Below are 13,666 nucleotides of genomic sequence, written 5' to 3' on the forward strand. Positions count from 1 at the left end.
TTATTGATTTTATACGGAGGTAAAGAAATACACAGTTGCCTGCAAGCCGTGCACCATACTCTAAATACTTCGGTAAATCTGAATAATGGTCACATGTAGACATATCACGTGTTCGGGAAATCACGTGGCAACATTTTAAGATTTCAGACTTCCCAGCAAACACAAAAACGTTTTAAAAACGTTTTGAATAAGTTATATTTTGGCTTTTGGTTTAGGTAAAAACGTTTTAATAACATTAAAATGTCGGGTTATATAAAGGTCATGATAACGTTTTAAAACGTTTTTGTATGAAAACACACTACAACAATATTTTTAAATGTTTTCAAAAAATGTTATTGTAAACTATTTTTGCAAACATTTTGCCAAATATTGTGTCAATACTTAAATAACATTATGTTAAAATATTTGAACCCAGCAAACACAGAAATGTTCTTAAAATGTTTTTTCAAAACCTTTTAATAACATTTAAATGTCGGGTTATATAAAGGTCATGAAAACGTTTTAAAACGTTATTGAAAATATTTTGGGCAAACATTTTTCGCAAAATATTTTTTCAACCCCAAAATAACATTCTGTTTAGAATGTTTTGTATCAAGTTTTCAAGAATGTTTTTGGAATGTTATTAAAACGTTTTATACCCTTTATATAACCCGACATTTAAACGTTTTCTGTAAAACATTTTGTTTGCTGAGCAGTAGATTATCAAAAAATGTTTTTTTAAGGTTATGAAAACGTTTTATACTCTTAATATACCCTTTATATAACCCGACATTTAAACGTTTTCTGACAACCTTTTATAACCTTTTTGCGAATGATGTCGAAAACGTTTTGTGTTTGCTGGGTTGTTTACTAGTTAAATTGTCATTTGTACTATTGATTATTTATCTTTGTTAATTACTATATCTTTTAAATGCTGATAAATCGTTGTTGGCTGCCCATATTATATGTTAAATTCAATGTTTTATGAATATAATTCTACCACGCAGAGGGGGTCACACAGCATAATTTCACACTACACGATTTAGCTAGATTTGGAGCTCTGCATTTCAAATTCACGTCAATTTCAAAGTTTATACACTTAATATATTTAATATAATACTTATTTTTTGTTATAACAAACTGGAACACGAAATATACTAGCTTATTACCTATACAGAAAGGGGATTTATACACATTCACTCAGCAATTTGACGTGCCTGGCGCATCAAGACATTCTCTGTCTGGATAACATGACTGTCGCCCTCAATACGTCTGGGCGCAAATTTAAATAACAATACGCTATTTACATATGAATGCGGCTTCATGCTAATTTCTAGCGCCGCTTCCAGGCCTATTCCGTGGTACCGGTCCCAGGGTACCGGTAGTATACCTCTCTTGTTGAGCCAAGAACTCAGTGTGTTTCTTTTGGTGACCGAACTTTTCCTGACTATGCTTCCAAGTTCCAGATTGTGGAATAATCTACTAGGTCAAATCAAAAATTGCACTCTTTAAAAGTTTGAGAACCTCCTGAAGAGCCACCTATTTCACTAATTTCAGGACGCTTATCAGCAGTAGTTTTTTGAGCTAATGAGCGCCGTTGAACATTTTGAAATTAATTTATCACAATAACGACATAAATGCTATTGATGATTACGAAAATTGGCTCGGAATTTGTTAACGTTTGGTACACATAATCCCCTTAACTTTAGCTCCTGTTAAATTCTCGTGTACCTATACAGGGTAAAGTACAAAACCAAAGTAAAGTCGTACATTATTATGATAAATCATTATTTTATACCATTACAGGTTAGCACATCATCAAGATAAGCCATGAGAGATTCCGCCATTTTGCATTGGTGATCAAAATGACTTCTAGACGAGCGGGACGGTGTGCCGAATCAATGTTGGCAGTTATAGTTCTAGGTGCTATAGTGTTTGGTGCATATATCATAACATACAAAGATAACGGTCACCGGGTAGAGTCTCCCATATCAGGTAATTAATGTTATAATCATGATTTTAATGCTGATGGTGACAATTATAGTCATGATGAAGATGATGATGATGATGGATGATGATGATGATGATGATGATGGTGACGATGATGATGATGATGATGATGGTGATGATGATGATGATGATGATGATGATGATGATGATGATGATGATGATGATGATGATGATGATGATGATGATGATGATATAAGGCTAAATGAAGTAAACATATGATGGTTAATTGTTTCTTTGAATTTTTTTTAATTTCAACTCGTCAACACCAAGACCATGGACATATTGCGTCACCAAGTATACTTCACAAAGGCAAGATCAACAGTGCGGGGGAGTACTTACAGTCCTGCGGATTCACCATCATCAGCAAATGTCACAACATCGAAACACTGAAATATTTGGAAGAATTCATCAAAAATAGCCACATCCTAAGAAAAGTTATATCCCCCTTGCCTTACACGTCTTATCACATGACAGCATATGGCATCTATTCGAATTCACAACCACCGATTAAATTTGTTCAAGATTGGTTAGATGCTGATCCAACCCGCACTATCAGCCATGAAAAATGCATCCCAGCAGATGAGGTTTACCCAATTATGAAAAGAGCTCAACAAGTTTGGGATAAAACTGGAGAACATTTTGTTGTTAAATCAACTTATTTAAACCGTGGAAAAAGTGCTCTTTCTATTGGCGTGTCACTGGATCATGATTTGGAAGTTATCGAACAGTTTGCCTATGCATTATTTGAGACACAAGAAGAAGTTTTCGGTTCACTTTACGACCATCCTCTGCATATTACACTTGGTTATTTTTACCAGGATCTGAAAAATGACGAAAAAAATGAATTTGAACGAGAATTGGACAAATTGGAACAAATAATGCCCAAAATATTTACCATGAGCTGTCCAGTAGTTACATCATTTGCATCGATGACTGAATTTACGCCAATTGTTAACAGCCATTGTCAGTAACAATGGGACCGAAATGGGACTTTGTGATTCAAGTGCGTCATGGATTTTCTTTAAAAAAAATAAGATGATGCATCATCAGTCCAAAAAACTACCCTCAAAATTTTAGCTTCCTGGCTCATTTCGTTTGTCCGAAAATTTTTTTTGAAATTTTGGCCCCATAAACATCGTTAAATGGTTTACCAATTATTAGTAGCCACTAGAAAATAGCGCGCCAACGTTGGCCAAGTGAAGAGAAAACAGTTTTTGAATCCTTCTATGGGTATCATTACAATGATGCAAAAAAATTGTTGGGTTACCATTGGCGCATCGTAATAATCAAGTTTAAAATATTAGTGAAAAGCGCCCTCGTGCTGTTTTCTGTGGCTTTAAACTCATTGCGACATTAAGCACCCACCAAAAAAGCAAGTTGTAATGGATAAACTAATCATTTAGAATAAAATGCAAATGCAAAATTGATGGGTGCTCGTTGGCGCAAGATAAGAAAATGGAGGTCAAAGGTCAAATTTTCTAATTTTGAACCATTTTCACGCCTCATTAATTTCATGCGCCAAGGTCGAAGAACAGAAAAATTTGTGTTCAGTGGTAAACAAACTGTAACTCTACTTAAAGAAGCAGTAAAAAGCTTGGGTCCTGTTGGTTTAGTATTTTTTATGATTTTCTAAATATCATCTAGAAGCAAGTAAACAGTAAATAATATGCCATGCCGTACTATGTGCGAACTTTAAGTATCCTCCACTAGATATGCCAACAAGTACCCATGGTGTTATAACTTCAGTTAGTTTATCCAAGTGCTGTTGCTTGCATTTCTGTGGAAATAAGTATGGGCTCATGTTGGCGCAAGGATATTTTAAGGGTCAAAGGTCAATTCAAAATCACAAAATGCTACTTTTATGTTAGTTTGTGCGACCAATATGCAATCTTTGAGTGTCCATTTCTCGATGTGCCAACAAGTACCCATGGTGTTAAACTTCATTTAGTTTATCCAAGTGCTGTTACTTGTGTATGATATTTTGAGGGTCAAAGGTCAATACAAAAAACTCAAAATATGACAAAGTGCATTCTTTGAGTGTTGGTAATTTCAATGCCAACAAGATCCCATAATTTTTTCACTACCTATGCCAACTCGATTTATTCAATTTCTTCATAAAAAGCCTTGAAGTTGGGATAATATTGGCATTATATGAATATTTAAAGAGCCCAATATTACAAGTATGAGACCACCTTCTGCATTTTTATTTAAAATGCAGAAGTTGCGCAAGCTTACATTGTATTGTATAATAAGTGAAGAACAATATTGCATTTTGACTGCAATGAATCAATATACTTATACTTATAACATGTGCAGGCTTATAATATTTTGGAGAGCATTTTTGTAAACCATAAAAACTTAAAATGTGTACCTTCCACTTGGTTTGTTGTGGATCATGGGTCAAATGATCTGAAAATGCAGGGTAAGTTTTGATTTATACACATTCTGCATGTGCCATGAGCATCCATAAGACTTAACAAGCAAATATACACCCCATTTGAGGTAGATATTGGAACAATGTTTGTGCACATTTTCACAGTTGCACAAACTCGCAAAAGAGTTGCACTTTGTGCTTTAGGATTGACCTTTGACCCTTAAAATATCCTTGCGCCAACATGAACCCAAACAAATTTCTGCATAAATGCAAGTAACAGCACTTAGATAAACTTATTGAAGTAAAAACATTATGGGTACTTTTTGGCACATCTAGTAGCGGACGCTTGAAGATTGCGTATTACTTGCAGGAACTATCAAAAAGTAGCATTTTATGGTTTTGGAGAAACCTTTGACCTTAAAAATATCCTTGGGCCAACATGAACCCATATTAATTTCTACATAAATTCAAGTAACAGCACTTAGATAAACTGATTGAAGTAAAAACATTATGGGTACTTTTTGGCACATCTAGTAGTGGATGCTTGAAGATTGCATATTGGTTGCATGAACTATATAAAGTAGCACTTTATGGTTTTGGATTAACCTTTGACCCCTAATATATCCTTGCGCCAACATGTGCCAAAACTAATTTCTACATAAATGCAAATAACAACACTTAAATATGGTGAATGAAGTAAAAACACCATGGGTACCTGTTGGCACGTCCTGTTGTGGATGCTTGGAAGATTGATGGAACCCCTATTTGTCCTATTATATGCTATTTACTAGGCTTTAGGATGATATTTAGAAAATCATTAAAAATAGTGATCCAACAGGACCCAAGTTTGTTTCTGTTTCTTTTATTAGAGTTATAGTTTCTTGACCACTGAACACCACTTTTAATGTTCTTTGACCTTGGCGCACAAAATTAATGAGGCGTGAAAATGACGCAAAATAAGAAAATTTGACCTTTGACTCCAATTTTCTCCTAGCGCCAACGAGCACCCATCAATTTTGCATTTGCATTTGATTCTAAATAATTAGTTTATCCATTTCAACTTGCTTTTTATATGGGTGCTTAATGGCGCAACGAGTTTCAAGCCACAGAAAACAACACGAGGGCGCTTTTCACTAATATTTTAAACTTGTATATTACGATGCGCCAATGGTAACCCAACCATTTTTGTGGGTAATTGTAATGACACCCATAGAAGGATTCAAAAACTGTTTTCTATTTACTGGGCCAATGTTGGTGCAACATTTTGTAGTCACTGCTAATTGATAAACCATTTAACGATGTTTTGGGGGCCAAAATTTCATTATTTTTTTACGGACAAACGAAATGAGTGAGGAAGCTCAACTTTGGGATTGTTTTCTTGGACCAATGTTGCATCATCCTATTTTTTAAAAGAAAATTTGTGATCCACTTGAATCACAAGTGTCTGCATCTTACAGACAGTGGCTCTTAATCAATGAATCTCGTGGATACAATTCACGAATACGATACCGTTACCACATTCTATTGATTAATTCATATTTATGATATATGTTATATTAGCCTAGATTTTTATGTCATGGTACACTGAAAACATAAGTTAGTCAAAAAAAGGGTCTTATTTAACTAATCGAAAATTAGTCATACAAGATATACATGTAATTCTTTTATTCAAGAGTACTGAAATTATGTATTTATAATGCTAAAAGAACAGTAATATCATTTCACATTAATTTACATCATTTCAACATATTTTTATGACTTATAATATTCAATTTGTAAAGAATAAGAAATTGCATGACTAATGACGAATTTATGACTTCACGATTTATCACGATTTAATTAGTCATTTATGTGCATTACTAATTGATTACTAATTAAATGACTAATTAAATGACTAATTATTTAACAAAAATCAGATTTTTAAATAAATTCGTCATTAGTCATGCAATTTACATCATGGGAGATTACAATATTGACTTGCTTAAATTTGAAACTAAATCTTATGTCAGCGATTTCATTAATCTGATTTTCTCACATTACATGGCTTTTTTCCAACCATCGATAGGCTTACCCGTGTTACCGAAACTTCTGCAACGATCATCGATAACATCATCACTAATGATCTTTCGGGTCGCATTGATTCTGCCGTGCTAGTTACCGATATCTCAGACCATTTTCCAATCTTTTCATTAAAAAATCGCAATATCAATTCTAGTAACGCAACACGGCCCAGCTCAGATTTCCAAACGCGGCAAACGCGTCAATTAAAACCCAATAACATCAAGGGATTCATCCACGGTCTGTCGCTTACCAACTGGGATAGTGTTTACAAGGATGACAATCCGGAAACTGCATTTAATGAATTCCACGACAGGTTATCTCAAATATATAACACCCACTGCCCTATCAAATCAATAAAGCAATCTAAACGTAAAACACCTAAGAAACCCTGGATAACCATAGGACTAATTAATTCAATAATCACTAAAGATAAACTTTTCAGGAAATACCGATCAAATCCCAGCCATGACAATAAACTTAAATATACTAAATACCGTAATACACTCAATCATCTCCTTAGAGTCTCCAAAAAAAAAATCACTGCTGAGCTCGATGCCCACAAAAACAACATGAAGAAGACGTGGCAAACCCTTAATCACATTCTTGGCAGGAATAAATCCTCTAAGCCACCTTCTCATTTCATTGACAGTGATGGTTCAGAAATCAAAGACCCTGTCCAAATTGCGAATAAACTCAATGACTTCTTCACCAACATTGGTCCGTCCCTTGCTGCAAAAATACCTCCGCCCAATAACACCAAATTCAGCAATCCAAATTCACTAAATCACAGTATCTTCCTATCCCCCACCACGGAAGAGGAAGTGCTAGATATTTCTTCATCTCTCAAATCTAGCACCAGTTGTGGCGTTGACGGTATAAGTTCAAACCTCCTCAAACAAATCATGCCTAAAATTGTCGGTCCTATTGTTCATATTTTCAATAATTCCATATCCACAGGCATTGTTCCATCAATTTTTAAAACTGCCAAAGTAATCCCTATTTTTAAATCCGGCGACAAATATTTATTTAATAACTACAGGCCAATCTCCATTCTACCTGCGTTGTCAAAAATTCTTGAGAAATTGATTTACAAAAGGATCATTAACTTTGTCGAGACACATGACATTCTTACCAGTGACCAATTTGGTTTTAGGCCAAAACTTTCAACCTATATGGCCATTAATAAATTATATGATAAAATTGTCACATCTCTCGACAAAAAGCTTTGCACGGTAGGAATTTTCTTAGACTTAAAGGAGTATTTCGTGATCCTAGCATCCTCTTTTTATGACATTTTTCAGTACATATCCACGAAAAACCATATTCCCAAAATTTCAGTTGATTCCGATTTTGCGTTTGCGAGTTATGCATGATTATATGTATTACACGGCTCCATAGACAATACGTTGTAATTTCGTTCTGGTGCACCAGAACGAAATTCAAATTTCGCGATATCTTTGCTAAACGAATTTTATGTACAAAATATTTCTTGCAGATTAAAATCTGCAAGAAATATTTTGTACATAAACATTATGTAGCCAGAGTATTCCAGTGATATAAAAATCTCAACTTTTTTGAGAAAAGTGGGGGATGAGGCTGTGGATCACGAAATGCCCCTTTAAGCAAAGCATTCGACACGTTAAATCACCAAATTCTTATTAACAAGCTTGATAATTATGGTATTAGGGGAATTGCCAATCTTTGGATTCAAAATTACCTGAATGATAGGAAGCAGTTTGTTGTTTTTAATCAACATCGCTCTTCCACCTTACCAATTGAGTGCGGGGTTCCCCAAGGTTCGATCTTAGGCCCCCTACTCTTTTTATTGTATATTAATGACCTCCCTAAATGCGCTCCAAATCTCCTTTTTATCAACTATTAAAATTTGCATTGATGATAAATTAATTGAACAAGGTAATGTATAATTCCCGTCGATCATGCCACTGTTTTTCCGTGTTAATGTAACTAAATTTCTTGGCATTCTAATAGACGACGACCTGTCGTGGAAATCACACACATCCCATGTTACAAAAATTGTCTCGAAATACAATGGTATCATTAGGAAGGTTAGACCCTTTCTCCACCTGATTCTTTGATCACTCTCTACAATACTCTTGTTTTCCCCTATCTTAATTACTGTGCCATGATCTGGGCTGACAAAAACAATTCCCATCTCCATACACTTTTTTTAATGCAGAAGAAAATAATCAGAACATGTACCTATTCAGTTTGGCTCGCCCACACCGACCCCTTATTCAAGTCTCTCAGGACGCTTAAAATCCAAGACCTCTACATTTTCCAAACTGCCCAATTTATGTTCAATTACCTTCATGACCAACTACCATCTCATACTGCTGACCCAGACTATTTTATAACCAACAAAGACATCCACACCTATGACACCCATTTTTCGAATGACCTTCATGTAAGCCTTACCAATACCAGGCTGGCTGAAAATATCCTTCGGATTCAGGGTGCCCTGCTCTGGAACTCCCTCGACCAATCATTGAAACAGTCTCCAACTTTGGCTATTTTCAAACATAGACTCAAAGATTATTTAATCGAATCTTATACCACAACTGATTAAGGGTATTTTCAAACTTTCCATCTCACTTGGGTCTGTCCCGTCCTGTCCTGTATTGTATTGTTTAGTCTGTCCATACCCCATTAATTTATTTGGCACAATAGGCCTATATTTGATTCCGATCTTATCCAAATTATCTTTATGTGTAGGAATCATATGCTTCTCCTTTCATTCAGCTTTGTGTCAAAATATGTGATTTATTATATATTTTTTTATTATTGTACTTTTGATTATCTGATTTAATGATTCGGTTCAATTAAATTTCATGTATTCTTATTTCGGCCACACGATATCATCATTGTAGTACATATTAATATGATAGCGTAAGTTAAATTTCTATCTTGTTCAGATTGGGTGCCACAAGCTTCACGCTCTGCGTCTTTGCGGCATCCACATCTCTTCACTTCTCATGTTCTTTTATAATTGTATTTCTATAAGTAATTAATAATTAGGGCCTATCATTAAGTATTTCTTATCTTGCATTTCCATTTGTAGGCCTATAACTTTTTGTGAATTTGTGAATTGAGATGAAAACAAATAAAAACTTGAACTTGAAACTTGATACTATACTATACTATACTATGCAGGCGCTTTTATAGCGCTCTTACAAAGAAAACCATGTATCACAGCGCTTTACAAAAGAAAATAAAGAAGAGAACAACATGCAAGAACAAACAACAAATCAAATATCAAATAAATGAGTCTTTAGATTAGACCGGAAGCTTGCCAGCGTTGGAGAGTGGCGGATATGGCGAGGGAGTTTGTTCCAAAGAAAAGGTCCTGCTACAAAGAAGGCTTTATCACCAGTTAGAGTGCGTGTATGCGGAACAACAGAGATAAGCTTAGCGAGATGGTTTATATAGGCCTAAATGCAAAACAAAATTGGGGATAAAAAACATCCTTGTTTAAGACCTTCTTCAACTTCAAAAAAGTCAGTGTCATCGATCACAATGCAATACACATAAGATTAATGTTTAAGTTTAAATTCTGAAGTGTATTTATGCCGAATGGTTTTTACTCCGAAAGTGCAAGTAGGGCCTAGGCCTATAGGCTACTTCATTCCGAACGGTCTTTGATCCAACGGTCACTTCTCCTAAAGGTCTTTCATCCGATGAATCCCCCCAGTATTTTGCCAGGGGGATGGTCCAAACAAATCCCCCTCCAATGTTGACGCCTGTATGTGGGTTTCTGTTATAGGCCCCAAAGCCCAATTTTTCCACCCCCCCATGTCAAAAAAGAAATCTACGTCACTGTTCGGAAGGGTTATTTCTACAACTCAGAAGGGTATTTGCTAAAAGGCCCTATCTTTTTCGGACTAATGCCTTCAGAATAAAAGCCAGTCGGAGTAATGAACCTTATTTAATTAATTTGGCCTAATTGGCCTAATGCCCTTTTGGAATAATAAACTTATTCAAAACTGGCACATGTATGTAAGGCCGTGTAAAATTAATAATTTGGTTCTCGTCCCCTCCCTCCTCAATTTCTGGGATTTGTCAGATTTTTTTTGATTTTTTAGATTTTTCAATTTTTTAAGACTTTGGAATGATTTATGAAATCTTCATACATATAAATAAGTTTATTAGAGAACAAGCATCACTTCCAAGTCTTTTTGTGGTACTCTAGGGGGTTTATCCCTCAGAATCTCACATTTGAAAAAAAAAAGGGGCCTCATCGTTTCCTCGAGCACTGTTGGAGAAGACCGAAAACTACTGACTATGCTAATTTTACATTGGAAAAAAAAACAAAACAAAAAAAAAACACCTCCCTCCCTCATCAATTCATGAAAATCCTCTGGACGAGAACCAAAACATTAATTTTATACGGCCTAAGCAGTTTGGCTGCAAAAATTGCGATCTCATTATGTATAAAAAGACCTCTCGGTTATAGGCCTACGGTAAGATTTCAATATTTAGGCTTAGACTTCAAAAAGTTTACTATAGAAACCATTATAGGCCTACCTGGTCGGAGCGTACGCTCACAGAATATTCGTTGACATCAATATTGCGAATTAGTATAACAACAATTCTTTCCAATTAGTAGATAACCTCACAAAATAAACTCGTAGACATCACCATGCATTGTGAAGTGCAACAACAAGGTAGTCTTTCCAGTCCCTGGGTAGGGCCTTGTTGCGTGCCGAGGTTCGGGCATAGATGAACTCCTGGATGGGGCAGCTTTAATTAGCATGAGGCCGCATTGATATGTAAATAGCGTATTGTTATTTAAATTTGCGCCCAGACGTATTGAGGGCGACAGTCATGTTATCCAGACGGAGAATGGCTGCATATGCCGGGCATGTCAATTTGCTGAGTGAAGGCTGATAATCACCTTTCTGTATAGGTAATAAGCTAGTATATTTCGTGTACCAGTTGGTTATAACAAAAAATTAGTATCATATTAAATATATTAAATGTATAAACTTTGAAATTTACATGAATTTGAAGAGCAGAGCTTCGAAATGTAGCTAAGTCAGGTGATGTGAAATGGGTAGCCAACCACGATTTATCAGCATTTAAAATATATGTTAATTAACAAAGATAAATAATAAAAGAGTACAAATGGCAATTAACTAGTAAACAAGCCTGAAATCTTAAAATGTTGCCACGTGTTTTCCCGAGCACATGATATGTTAACATGTGACCACTATTCAGATTTAGCGTAAATATTTGGAGTATGCTTGCACATCATGCACATACACTGTGCATTTCTTTACTTCCGTATAAAATCAATAATTCATGCTGGGAGCCAAGTAACATTGTCTGCTCAGAGCATAGTGGTATTTTATTTTACTTGAGAGCATAATAGAAATACATAAAGACGAATAAGGCGCCATGATGGAAGGTCAGGTCGGGAATCAAAGGTTATTATAACTTAAATACTTCTTGTATTTCCCACCTTGCCTCTCGTCACATATTTCCTTCATATTATTGACAGCAAGTCCTAATTTTGACTTTGCTATTGCAAAATGTCATTTCATATCAAATTAGTAGACTTTCTTTGAAAAAACATATCACTGGTGCCTGATGGGAATACCCGTCAGCCATTTCATTAAACTGGATCGTTTTCGCCTGTTTTGTGCCCAGATGTATTGGGGGCGCGCTATACTCTCATTGAACAGGCAAAGTTCGCAAAACTAACAACGTTGTTATTTGCCAAACTCAATTAACATGATCCAAGGGGTCGAACATGAATTATTCATAACGAGCTATAACGGATCGATAACTGGCCTCACTTTCTAGCTAGTAAACCAGCTGAATTTTTCATAGATTTTGCGTTGCTAATAGAACAACCGTGAATTTAGTGTCACCCCTTGGTTCGGGGCCACAACGACAAAAGGGTGATGACCAGAATAACACAAATTGGGTTCACGACGGGGTTTCATGGTTTATTTCAGGAACAGTTTTATTATTCATCTTAATCACTAACACATGCGGGATTCCATCGATCTTTTTCCTCTATTTTATCCCGCCTCTCGGTGCAACAAGAAAAACCGGAAGAACCCGCTATGGCTGGAGGGGGCGCACGACCATATATCTCCACAGTATCCTCACAAAATACGTAGACAACACTGTGCAGTGTGAGGTGTAACAATAAGATAGTCTTTCCAGTCCCTGGATACCCTTACAAAACAAACTCGAACTTACCAATCCTTGGATATCCTCACAAAATAAACTTGTAGACATCGCAGTGCATTGTGAAGTAGGCCTAGGCCCTATATCAACAAGGTAGTCTTTCCAATCCTTTGATATCCTCACAAAATAAACTCGAAGATACCGCTGTGTGTGCATTGTGAAGTGTTAGATAAGGCATTTTGTAGACATCGTAATAGAGAAACAAAATATCTCTTTTTGTGGACTAAAAGTGATAGTGCAAATGTGTTTCAAATGTTGTAACATTTTACGAAACAGGCTCATGGCTGGTTATGATGCGGGAACGTTCAAAATGGAATTATCGTCAGCAAAATAGTGTTCTGAACAGGGTCCGACTTATATTTCAGTTTTATAAAGTTCTATGTTGCACAGTATTCGCGCTACAATATACAACAGCAAGAGAGTGTCGAAGTTCTTTGCTAAGGCCAAACAAATTGTATGCCTCCGAGCTCCCAAAGGTTTGAAAATACAGTATTTACGTCATTTCCGAATCAAACTCAGTCAAAAAACTTTCAAAACTTACAGTCTAATAAATTTAAAAACTTAATCACACTATTCTTCTAACAAGTTGCTTAAAAACATAATTTTATTTAAATTTCTGTTTAAAAAAATTAAATTGTCCTATATCTCCGAAACGAACGCACACCGTAACGCGCACTGCATCTCTGAGACAGTTTGTGGCCCGGTGCCGCCGACAAGGGGATTGAGGGGGTCATAGGGGGCCCGTAAGAAATAAAGAAACATACCTTAATGGGCTCATAAAATCAAAGAAAAAAGAACCACAGGGGCCCGTAAATATGGGGCCCTGCAGGGCGTTCACTTTATCCCCCGGGCCCGTGATGGCTCTCGGCGGCACTGTTGTGGCCTAAACACTTGAGACTAATTTCACGCCGTCGTACTTGTAGAGCTACTTGTATGATTTGTATCATGACAAAAAAGAAAGAACACTGGTATAATAAAATCAATTTGTAAATACACTGTCATTTCAATTTCGATTTATTGTAATGG

Source organism: Amphiura filiformis, chromosome 14, assembly GCF_039555335.1.
Source record: "Amphiura filiformis chromosome 14, Afil_fr2py, whole genome shotgun sequence".
In the NCBI taxonomy this organism is placed as follows: domain Eukaryota; kingdom Metazoa; phylum Echinodermata; class Ophiuroidea; order Amphilepidida; family Amphiuridae; genus Amphiura; species Amphiura filiformis.